The 12,137-nt window shown below is 40.4% G+C and overlaps 1 non-coding gene across 1 annotated transcript; it reads left to right on the top strand.

Annotated features, from left to right (window-relative positions):
- Positions 1-5,492: 5,492 nt before the first annotated feature.
- Positions 5,493-5,600, top strand: LOC112700447 (small nucleolar RNA R71). Its single transcript, XR_003153356.1, has one exon. It is a non-coding gene; the product is annotated as a small nucleolar RNA R71 (small nucleolar RNA).
- The last annotated feature ends 6,537 nt before the right edge of the window (positions 5,601-12,137 follow it).

Below are 12,137 nucleotides of genomic sequence, written 5' to 3'. Positions count from 1 at the left end.
TCCTCTCAGTGAAAACGATTGCATATGCTCTGTCACAGCACGCGGAATTCAGCTGTCGGTTCTCGGTCAGGCCGGAATAGAATCCATCGATTATTTTGCGTCTGTCACTAACGCCCCGCCTGCTAGGAGTTTGAAGCACGTCACAGTCATTCAGTCATTGAATCCTACTCAGAATACCACAGACAAGGTTAGACCTTCCGGATTCTCTTGAATGCCGCCATCAGTTCTAGCCTATACCACGAAGACTCCGGTTAAAGAATCCAAGAGATATTCACCCAATCGAAGGTAGAACAGAGGTGGTTGTCAGTCACATGTTCATAGGTGAGAATGATTATGAGTGTCACGGACCATCATATTCATCAAGTTGAAGAACAAGTGATATCTTAGAACAAGAACAAGCGGAATTGAATGGAAGAACAATAGTAATTGCATTAATACTCGAGGTACAGCAGAGCTCCACACTTTAATCTATGGTGTGTAGAAGCTCCACCGTTGAAAATACATAAGAACAAGGTCTAGGCATGGCCGTGAGGCCAGCCTCCCAATGATCTAAGAACTAGATGTCCAAAGATGATCTAGAGATCTCAAGTGATCAAAAGATTTTTAATACAATAGTAAAATGTCCTACTTATAGAAAACTAGTAACCTAAGGTTTACAGAAATGAGTAAATGACATAAAAATCCACTTCCGGGCCCACTTGGTGTGTGCTTGGGCTGAGCAATGAAGCATTTTCGTGTAGAGACTCTTCTTGGAGTTAAACGCCAGCTTTTATGCCAGTTTGGGCGTTTAACTCCCATTTGGGTGCCAGTTCCAGCGTTTAACGCTGGGATTTCTGAGGTTGACTTTGAACGCCGGTTTGGGCCATCAAATCTTGGGCAAAGTATGGACTATCATATATTGCTGGAAAGCCCAGGATGTCTACTTTCCAACGCCGTTAAGAGCGCGCCAATTGGGCTTCTGTAGCTCCAGAAAATCCACTTCGAGTGCAGGGAGGTCAGAATCCAACAGCATCTGCAGTCCTTTTTAGTCTCTGAATCAGATTTTTGCTCAGGTCCCTTAATTTCAGCCAGAAAATACCTGAAATCACAGAAAAACACACAAACTCATAGTAAAGTCCAGAAAAGTGAATTTCAACTAAAATCTAATAAAAATATACTAAAAAATAACTAGATCATACCAAAAACACACTAAAAACAATGCCAAAAAGTGTATAAATTATCCGCTCATCACAACACCAAACTTAAATTGTTGCTTGTCCTCAAGCAACTGAAAATCAATTAAGATAAAAAGAAGAGAATATGCAATGAATCCCAAAAACATCTGTGAAGATCAGTATTAATTAGATGAGCGGGACTTTTAGCTTTTTTGCCTCTGAATAGTTTTGGCATCTCACTCTATCCTTTGAAATTCAGAATGATTGGCTTCTTTAGGAACTCAGAATCCAGATAGTGTCATTGATTCTCCTAGTAGAGTATGATGATTCTTGAACATAGCTACTTATTGAGTCTTGGCTGTGGCCCAAAGCACTCTGTCTTCCAGTATTACCACCGGATACATACATGCCACAGACACATAATTGGGTGAACCTTTTCAGATTGTGACTCAGCTTTGCTAAAGTCCCCAATTAGAGGTGTCCAGGGTTCTTAAGCACACTCTTATTTGCCTTGGATCACAACTCTCTTTTTTTTTATTCGTTTTCTTCTCTTTCTTTTTTTTTTGAATAGAAATGCTTTTTCTTGCTTCAAGAATCATTTTGATGATTTTTCAGATCCTCAGTAACATGTCTCCTTTTTCATCATTCTTTCAAGAGCCAACATTCATAAACCACAAATTCAAGATACATATGCACTGTTTAAGCATACATTCAGAGAACAAGAGTATTGCCACCACATCAAAATAATTAAACTATTATAAAATTCAAAATTCATGCAATTCTTTCCTTTTCAATTTAAGCACATTTTTATTTAAGAAAGGTGATGGATTCATAGGACATTCATAACTTTAAGGCATAGACACTAAGACACTAATGATCACAAGACACAAACATGGATAAATAGAAGCATAAAATTCGAAAAACAGAAGAATAAAGAACAAGGAAATCAAAGAACGGGTCCACCTTTAGTGATGGCGGCTCTTTCTTGCTCTTGAAGATCCTATGGAGTGCTTGAGCTCCTCAATGTCTCTTCCTTGTCTTTGTTGCTCCTCCCTCATGGTTCTTTGATCTTCTCTAATCTCATGAAGGATGATGGAGTGTTCTTGATGCTCCACCCTTAGTTGTCCCATGTTGGAACTCAACTCTCCTAGGGAGGTGTTTAGTTGCTCCCAATAGTTTTGTGGAGGAAAGTGCATCCCTTGAGGAATCTCAGGGATCTCATGATGAGTGGGATCTCTTGTGTGCTCCATCCTTTTCTTAGTGATGGGCTTGTCCTCCTCAATGGGGGTGTCTCCCTCTATGTCAACTCCAACTGAATAACAGAGGTGACAAATGAGATGAGGGAAGGCTAACCTTGCCAAGGTAGAGGACTTGTCCGCCACCTTATAGAGTTCTTGGGCTATAACCTCATAAACTTCTATTTCTTCTCCAATCATGATGCTATGGATCATGATAGCCCGGTCTATGGTAACTTCGGACCGGTTGCTAGTGGGAATGATTGAGCGTTGTATAAACTCTAACCATCCTCTAGCCACGGGCTTGAGGTCATGCCTTCTTAATTGAACCGGCTTTCCTCTTGAATCTCTCTTCCATTGGGCGCCCTCTTCACATATGACTGTGAGGACTTGGTCCAACCTTTGATCAATTCAAGGCCACAACTTCATAGAAATGGTCTTGATGCACCCTTGAGATGAATCTTTCCATCTCCCATGACTCGGAGGTGGAAGCTTTTGCCTTTCCTTTCCTCTTTCTAGAGGTTTCTCCGGCCTTGGATGCCATAAATGGTTATGGAGAAACAAAAAGCAATGCTTTTACCACACCAAACTTAAAATGTTTGCTTGTCTTCGAGCAAAAGAAGAAAGAAGAGAGTAGAAGAAGAAGAAATGAGGGGAAAGGGAATGGCTTTAATTTTCGGCCAAAGGGGAGAGAGATGGTGTTTAAGGTGTGTGAAAAAGAAGGAGTGAAGGAGGGTTTATATAGGAGAGGGGGAGAGGGATGTTCGGCCATTTGAGGGTGGGTTTGGGTGGGAAAGTGGTTTGAATTTGAATGGTGGGGTAGGTGGGGTTTTATGAAGGATGGATGTGAGAGGGGAAGAGAAAGATGGGATTTGATAGGTGAGGGGTTTTTGGGGAAGAGGTGTTGAGGTGATTGGTGAAGAAGAGAGAGAGTGGTAGGGTAGGTGGGGATCCTGTGGGGTCCACAGATCCTGAGGTGTCAAGGAAAAGTCATCCCTGCACCAAATGGCATGCAAAATCACGTTTTGTGCCATTTCTGGCGTTAAACGCCGGGCTGGTGCCCATTTCTGGCGTTTAATGCCAGCATCTTGCCCCTTTCTGGCGTTTAACGCCAGTCTGGTGCCCCTTTCTGGCGTTAAACGCCCAGAATGGTGCCAGACTGGGCGTTAAACGCCCACCAGCTAACCTCACTGGCGTTTAAACGCCAGTGGGTGCGTCCTCCAGGGTGTGCTATTTTTCTTCCTGTTTTTCATTCTGTTTTTGCTTTTTTCATTAATTTTGTGACTTCTCATGATCATCAACCTACAAAAGACATAAAATAACAAAAGAAAATAATTAATTATAAAACATTGGGTTGCCTCCCAACAAGCGCTTCTTTAATGTCAATAGCTTGACAGAGGACTCTCATGGAGCCTCACAGATACTCAGAGCCATGTTGGAACCTCCCAACACCAAACTTAGAGTTTGAATGTGGGGGTTCAACACCAAACTTAGAGTTTGGTTGTGGCCTCCCAACACCAAACTTAGAGTTTGACTGTGGGGGCTCTGTTTGGCTCTGTTTTGAGAGAAGCTCTTCATGCTTCTTCTCCATGATGACAGAGGGATATCCTTGAGCCTTAAACACCAAGGATTCTTCATTCACTTGAATGATCAACTCTCCTCTATCAACATCAATCACAGCCTTTGCTGTGGCTAGGAAGGGTCTGCCAAGGATGATGGATTCATCCATGCACTTCCCAGTCTCTAGGACTATGAAATCAGTAGGGATGTAATGGTCTTCAACTTTAACCAGAACATCCTCTACAAGTCCATGGGCTTGTTTTCTTGAATTGTCTGCTATCTCTAGTGAGATTTTTGCAGCTTTCACCTCAGAGATCCCTAATTTTTCCATTACAGAGAGAGGCATGAGGTTTACACTTGACCCTAAGTCACACAAGGCCTTCTTGAAGGTCATGGTGCCTATGGTACAAGGTATTGAAAACTTCCCAGGATCCTGTCTCTTTTGAGGCAGTTTCTGCTTAGACAAGTCATCCAGTTCCTTGGTGAGCAAAGGAGGTTCATCCTCCCAAGTCTCATTTCCAAATAACTTGTCATTCAGCTTCATGATTGCTCCAAGGTATTTAGCAACTTGCTCTTCAGTGACATACTCATCCTCTTCAGAGGAAGAATACTCATCAGAGCTCATGAATGGCAGAAGTAAGTCCAATGGAATCTCTATGGTCTCATTTTGAGCCTCAGATTCCCATGGTTTCTCATTGGGGAACTCAGTGGAGGCCAGTGGACGTCCATTGAGGTCCTCCTCAGTGGCGTTCACTGCTCCTTCTTTCTCCCAATATTCGGCCATGTTGATGGCTTTGCACTCTCCTTTTGGAATTTCTTCTGTATTGCTTGGAAGGGTACTAGGAGGGAGTTCAGTAATTTTCTTGCTCAGCTGACCCACTTGTCCTTCCAAATTTCTGATGGAGGACCTTGTTTCAGTCATGAAACTTTGAGTGGTTTTGATCAGATCAGAGACCATTGTTGCTAAGTCAGAGGTATTCTGCTTAGAGCTCTCTGTCTGTTGCTGAGAAGATGATGGAAAAGGCTTGCTATTGCTAAACCTGTTTCTTCCACCATTATTATTGTTGAAACCTTGTTGAGGTCTCTGTTGATCTTTCCATGAAAGATTTGGATGATTCCTCCATGAAGGATTATAGGTGTTTCCATAGGGTTCTCCCATGTAATTCACCTCTTCTATTGAAGGGTTCTCAGGATCATAAGCTTCTTCCTCAGATGAAGCTTCCTTAGTACTGCTTGGTGCATTTTGCATTCCAGACAGACTTTGAGAAATCATATTGACTTGTTGAGTCAATATTTTGTTCTGAGCCAGTATGGCATTCAGAGTGTCAATCTCAAGAACTCCTTTCTTCTGACTAGTCCCATTGTTCACAGGATTTCTTTCAGAAGTGTACATGAATTGGTTATTTGCAACCATTTCAATCAGTTCTTGAGCTTCTGCAGGCGTCTTCTTCAAATGAAGAGAGCCTCCAGCAGAGCTATCCAAAGACATCTTGGACAGTTCAGAGAGACCATCATAGAAAATACCTATGATGCTCCATTCAGAAAGCATATCAGTGGGACACTTTCTGATTAATTGTTTGTATCTTTCCCAAGCTTCATAGAGGGATTCTCCTTCCTTCTGTCTGAAGGTTTGGACTTCCACTCTAAGCTTACTCAATTTTTGAGGTGGAAAGAACTTTGCCAAAAAGGCATTGACTAGCTTTTCCCAAGAGTCCAGGCTTTCTTTAGGTTGTGAGTCCAACCATATCCTAGCTCTCTCTCTTACAGCAAAAGGGAATAGCATAAGTCTGTAGACCTCAGGGTCAACCCCATTAGTCTTGACAGTGTCACAGATTTGCAAGAACTCAGCCAAAAACTGATGAGGATCTTCCAATGGAAGTCCATGGAACTTGCAATTCTGTTGCATTAGAGAAACTAATTGAGGCTTAAGCTCAAAGTTGTTTGCTCCAATGGCAGGGATAGAGATGCTTCTCCCATAGAAGTCGGGAGTAGGTGCAGTAAAGTCACCCAGCACCTTCCTTGCATTGTTGGCATTGTTGTTGTTTTCGGCTGCCATGAGTTCTTCTTCTTTGAAGAATTCGGTCAGGTCCTCTAAAGAGAGTTGTGCTTTGGCTTCTCTTAGCGTTCTCTTCAGGGTCCTTTCAGGTTCAGGGTCAGCCTCAACAAGAATGTTTTTGTCTTTGCTCCTGCTCATAAGAAAGAGAAGGGAACAAGAAAATGTGGAATCCTCTATGTCACAGTATAGAGATTCCTTTAGGTGTCAGAGGAAAAGAAGAGCAGAAGACAGAAGTAGAAAATTCGAACTTATCAGAGAAAGTGGAGTTCGAATTTTGCATTAAGGGATAGTGTTAGTCCATAGATAGAAGGATGTGAGAAGGAGGGAAGTGATTTTCGAAAATTAAGTAAAAAATTTTGAAAACATTTTTGAAAAACATTACTTAATTTTCGAAAATGAAAGTGGAAAAGAAATCAAGTGATTTTTGAAAAGGATTTTAAAATTAGAAATCAAAAGGATTTGATTGAAAACTATTTTGAAAAAGATGTGGTTAAGAAAATATGATTAGTTTTTAAAAAGATGTGATTGAGAAGATATGATTTGAAAAACATTTTAAAAAAAGATTTGATTTTGAAAATTAAAAACTTGACTAACAAGAAAAGATATGATTCAAACATTAAGCCTTTCTCAACAGAAAAGGTAACATACTTGAAATGTTGAATCAAATCATTAATTGATAGTAAGTATCTTTGAAAATGGAAAGAAATTGATTTTGAAAAAGATTTGATTGAAAAATTGATTTGAAAAAGATTTGATTTTGAAAAATTTTGAAAACTTAAAAAAAAAAATTTGATTTGAAAACAAAATCTTCCCCCTTTAGCCATCCTGGCGTTAAACGCCCAGAATGGTGCACATTCTGGCGTTTAACGCCCAAAACTATACCCTTTTGGGCGTTAAACGCCCAACCAGGTACCCTGGCTGGCGTTTAAACGCCAGTCTGTCCTTCTTCACTGGGCGTTTTGAACGCCCAGCTTTTCTGTGTAATTCCTCTGCTGTATGTTCTGAATCTTTAATTCCCTGTATCATTGACTTGAGAAGACACAAATTAAAAATATTTTTGGATTTTTAATAATAAGGCTAAATCAAAATGCAACAAGAATCAAATAACAATGCATGCAAAACACCAAACTTAGCAGTTTGTATACCATTGACACTAACAAAATGAAAATGCATATGAGACACACAAAACACTCAAGTCAATTGAATTCAAAGATCAGAGCACGAAAATTATCAAGAATTACTTGAAGATCCTTAAGGACACATGAATGGATGCATGTAATTGACACCAAACTTAACATGAGACACTAGACTCAAACAAGAAATTTTTGGATTTTATGATTTTTTTGATTTTTTTGTGTTTTTCGAAAATTAAGTGGAAAAAGATATCAAAATTCTTAATGAGAATCCCAGGAATCATGCAATGTTAGTCTAAAGCTTCAGTCTAAAGGAATTAGACATGGTCAGCCAAGCTTCAGCAGAACATTGCATTCAAGAGCTAAATTGATGAAGATCAACCAGCTTTGGTGATGATAAGAACATCACCTTGAAACACTAGAATTCATTCTTAAGAACTCTGAAGAAAAAAAATACCTAATCTAAGCAACAAGATGAACCGTCAGTTGTCCAAACTCAACAATCCCTGGCAATAACGCCAAAAACTTGGTGTTGTTGCCGGATTTTGGCACTGATGTTACCAAAAGCTTGCTCAAAACTTGAACAATCCCTGGCAACGGCGCCAAAAACTTGGTGCGCGAAATTGTGAACAATACTTTTTCACAACTCTCATAATCCCCGGTTATGAGCCCCAAAAACTTGGTAGCTCAATACCATGGCATTACACAACTTCGCACAACTAACCAGCAAGTGCACTGGGTCGTCCAAGTAATAAACCTTACGCGAGTAAGGGTCGATCCCACGGAGATTGTTAGTATTGAAGCAAGCTATGGTCATCTTGTAAATCTTAGTTAGGCAAACTCAAATGGTAATGGTGATGAACGAAAATAACAAAAAGGTAAAGATAGAGATACTTATGTAATTCATTGGTAGGAACTTCAGATAAGCGCATGAAGATGCCTTCCCCTCCGTCTCTCTGCTTTCCTACTGTCTTCATCCAATCCTTCTTATTCTTTTCCATGGCAAGCTTGTGTAGGGTTTCACCATTGTCAATGGCTACCTCCCATCCTCTCAGTGAAAACGATTGCATATGCTCTGTCACAGCACGCGGAATTCAGCTGTCGGTTCTCGGTCAGGCCGGAATAGAATCCATCGATTCTTTTGCGTCTGTCACTAACGCCCCGCCTGCTAGGAGTTTGAAGCACGTCACAGTCATTCAGTCATTGAATCCTACTCAGAATACCACAGACAAGGTTAGACCTTCCGGATTCTCTTGAATGCCGCCATCAGTTCTAGCCTATACCACGAAGACTCCGGTTAAAGAATCCAAGAGATATTCACCCAATCGAAGGTAGAACAGAGGTGGTTGTCAGTCACATGTTCATAGGTGAGAATGATGATGAGTGTCACGGATCATCACATTCATCAAGTTGAAGAACAAGTGATATCTTAGAACAAGAACAAGCGGAATTGAATGGAAGAACAATAGTAATTGCATTAATACTCGAGGTACAGCAGAGCTCCACACTTTAATCTATGGTGTGTAGAAGCTCCACCATTGAAAATACATAAGAACAAGGTCTAGGCATGGCCGTGAGGCCAGCCTCCCAATGATCTAAGAACTAGATGTCCAAAGATGATCTAGAGATCTCAAGTGATCAAAAGATTTTTAATACAATAGTAAAATGTCCTACTTATAGAAAACTAGTAACCTAAGGTTTACAGAAATGAGTAAATGACATAAAAATCCACTTCCGGGCCCACTTGGTGTGTGCTTGGGCTGAGCAATGAAGCATTTTCGTGTAGAGACTCTTCTTGGAGTTAAACGCCAGCTTTTATGCCAGTTTGGGCGTTTAACTCCCATTTGGGTGCCAGTTCCAGCGTTTAACGCTGGGATTTCGGAGGTTGACTTTGAACGCCGGTTTGGGCCATCAAATCTTGGGCAACGTATGGACTATCATATATTGCTGGAAAGCCCAGGATGTCTACTTTCCAACGCCGTTAAGAGCGCGCCAATTGGGCTTCTGTAGCTCCAGAAAATCCACTTCGAGTGCAGGGAGGTCAGAATCCAACAGCATCTGCAGTCCTTTTTAGTCTCTGAATCAGATTTTTGCTCAGGTCCCTTAATTTCAGCCAGAAAATACCTGAAATCACAGAAAAACACACAAACTCATAGTAAAGTCTAGAAAAGTGAATTTCAACTAAAATCTAATAAAAATATACTAAAAACTAACTAGATCATACCAAAAACACACTAAAAACAATGCCAAAAAGTGTATAAATTATCCGCTCATCAGCTGGAGACAATGATAGGGTTCTCTTCGAGGTTCACAGAGGGGCAAGCAAGGTTAGAGTTAACCTTCAACAAAGGACCTGCACTTGTAATGTTTGGCAACTTACTGGTAAGGTTGTTTATGAAATCATCTTATCTGATTTATTGTATCTTATGAAATTTTATAAATTTCTGTTGTGTTGGTGTTGGAATATTGGCATACTTGTTGTTTATGAGTCAATCATTATTTGAATTATTGTATCATAACACCTTGTGGATTGCATGTCTGGATTGTGCTTCTTGTTAGGCATGCCTTGTTGTCACGCTGTTGCAGCAATGTATAAAATTGGTCTGAAGCGAGAGGAGCATGTGCATAAATGGCTCACCATGCAATCAATCAGAGCAACATATATGCATTGCATCAAACCAGTTAATTCAGAGGAGTACTGGACCCCATGTGATGCTCCAAGAACGGAACCACCCAACATCAAGAGACCAGCTCATCGCCCCAAGATGAAGAGGAAGGTAGATCCTGTAGAACCTGAGATGCACGCCACTAAAGCCAAGAAAACCTTTGAAGTGATGTGCAGCAAGTGTGGATAGCTTGGGCATTACTACAAGACCTGTAAGAATGACCCAAAGGACCCAAACTGGCAGCCATTGACCAAGAAGGAGAGAAGAGCTGGTAAGGGGAAGGGGTTGCAGATTGTACCCTTTGACACAAACCAGAATAGAGGCCAGGTAATTAGGGTTCGATTTGGTACACAGTAGTAGTTGTTAAGGGTTTACGTGTCTCGTATAAAATTTCTGGAGGGTTTAGTTGTCTCATGTAAATATTGTGAGGGGTTTATGTGTCTCACTATTGGTTGTTTATATGATTAGGATGTAGGACCTAATGTCAATCTGAACAGTGCTAGTGTTCAACCTCCCCCACCTATGGATCCACAGGTAATATCTTTTACCCTGCTCCTTATCCCTATTCTTGTAACATGACATATTACACTCTCCTTGTACTAACATGTTTATACTCATCTGCTAGCAAAGGCAAAGAAGTATAAGAAGAAACTTCCAAAGACAATGCATAAGAAGGGTACTTCTGACCAACAAGAACAGGGAGAAGAAATTCCCCTTTCACAAAATGCACCCCAGAAAGATGAGGTATAGTGATTGGTCAATGTTGTTTTAAACTTTTTGTTTATTTTATTCTCATTAAATTTTTGTTACAGGTTGCAGGAGAGGCTATGAACCTGAATCAACCACCCCCACAACCCTGCTCCACCCCCAACCTCAGTTATGCCCAAAGAAGAAAGCACCCTGTGGTTAGGCCCCCAACCGCTCCTATCTCGGCTCCACCTTCATTTGGACAACCTACTCCACTATCAGTTCAAGCAGCATCAGGTCTTAGACCACGTGTTCCAACCGGTCAGGCTGTGAACCCGAAGACAACAACTGCTAATGTTTTCTTTCAACAAAGTGCTCCTTCTGCTGAGACCATGGCTGCAGCAAGTTCCGGGACTGCAGCAAGGCTTTTCAAGTTCATTCCTACTCCTGGGTTTATACCTCCGAGGAAGACTTGATATCTGATATGTTGCTGTTGACATAGATGATAAGAATGACTCCTTTTGTTATTAGTCTAAGTGTTAGTGTTTAGAAATTTAGGAAATATTTTGGAAGCTTTTAAGTGTTTGTATGCATGTTTAAGTCATTTTGAAACTCTACTAGAATAATGTATAAGATGTTTAAGTCAGTTTGAAACTTGACAAATTTAGGAAATATTTTGGTTCAAGGCTACATGTTGGCCTTCTTTTTGGTGTTAGAGGGCTATAAGTTGTCCCTTTCTCATGCTGAACAAGGACATGTTTGGTTATTTTGTGTTAATATTTTATATAAGACATCTTCTGGGTTTGTTTATCCAACATTTTTCAGTAAGCAATCTGTATGACTACATGCTCCTAGAATTCATCAAAGTAGTAATAGACCCTTTTTCTTGGATCAAATCATAATCTCATCTGAAATAACATACATACTTCTAAAGTAATACAAATTATGATGTAAACAACATACAGTTGTAAGAAACAAGACACACTATGAACCTAGTGTCACAGAAGGTTCTTGCTACTCATATGCCTCAAAAAAATTTGGAGATCACAATTCCAAATACAAAAGCAATAACAAAAGCTTTAACACTACTGCCGCTAGAACCACTATTGACATTACAATTTTTAGCTTCCAATTCTAACCCACGAACTCTTGCATCTAGTTCCCTCAGTTTTCCAGCATCAACACCAGCAACATCAGGAATCTGACTCTGATCTTACGTCCAACCTTCTATATCAGGAGAATTTCTGGAAAACTCTTCAAATGATGCAACATAATCATCTAACCATGTAAAAAATTTACAATGCGATTTTGTGCTCTGTAGAATATACCCACAGCTCATAAGATGTCACATCTGAGTTAAAATCAACAAAACTTAAATTAAATTTTAGATTACCTTGAAGTGTGGACAACCAAAAAATAACCGATTAGGGTTTAATTCTGTTGAAGAGAGAAACAAAATAGCATGTGTCCCACACCGGTATCGTGGAGCAATGAACTTCTTCTTCTTCGGCGCAGCAACACTTCCTACAGATACGCTTAGAGAACTTTTGCCTTCATCTTTAAAAACTTCTCTTCCACTCCCATCCATGGAACTTGACGCTGGTTCGTTGCTGCTGCTCATGGCTCTGTTAGGATGTCGAGGCTGG

This window comes from Arachis hypogaea, chromosome 6 (genome assembly GCF_003086295.3).
Source record: "Arachis hypogaea cultivar Tifrunner chromosome 6, arahy.Tifrunner.gnm2.J5K5, whole genome shotgun sequence".
In the NCBI taxonomy this organism is placed as follows: domain Eukaryota; kingdom Viridiplantae; phylum Streptophyta; class Magnoliopsida; order Fabales; family Fabaceae; genus Arachis; species Arachis hypogaea.
Note: the sequence above shows the minus strand (reverse complement) of the source record. Positions and strands in the feature narration are given on the sequence as shown.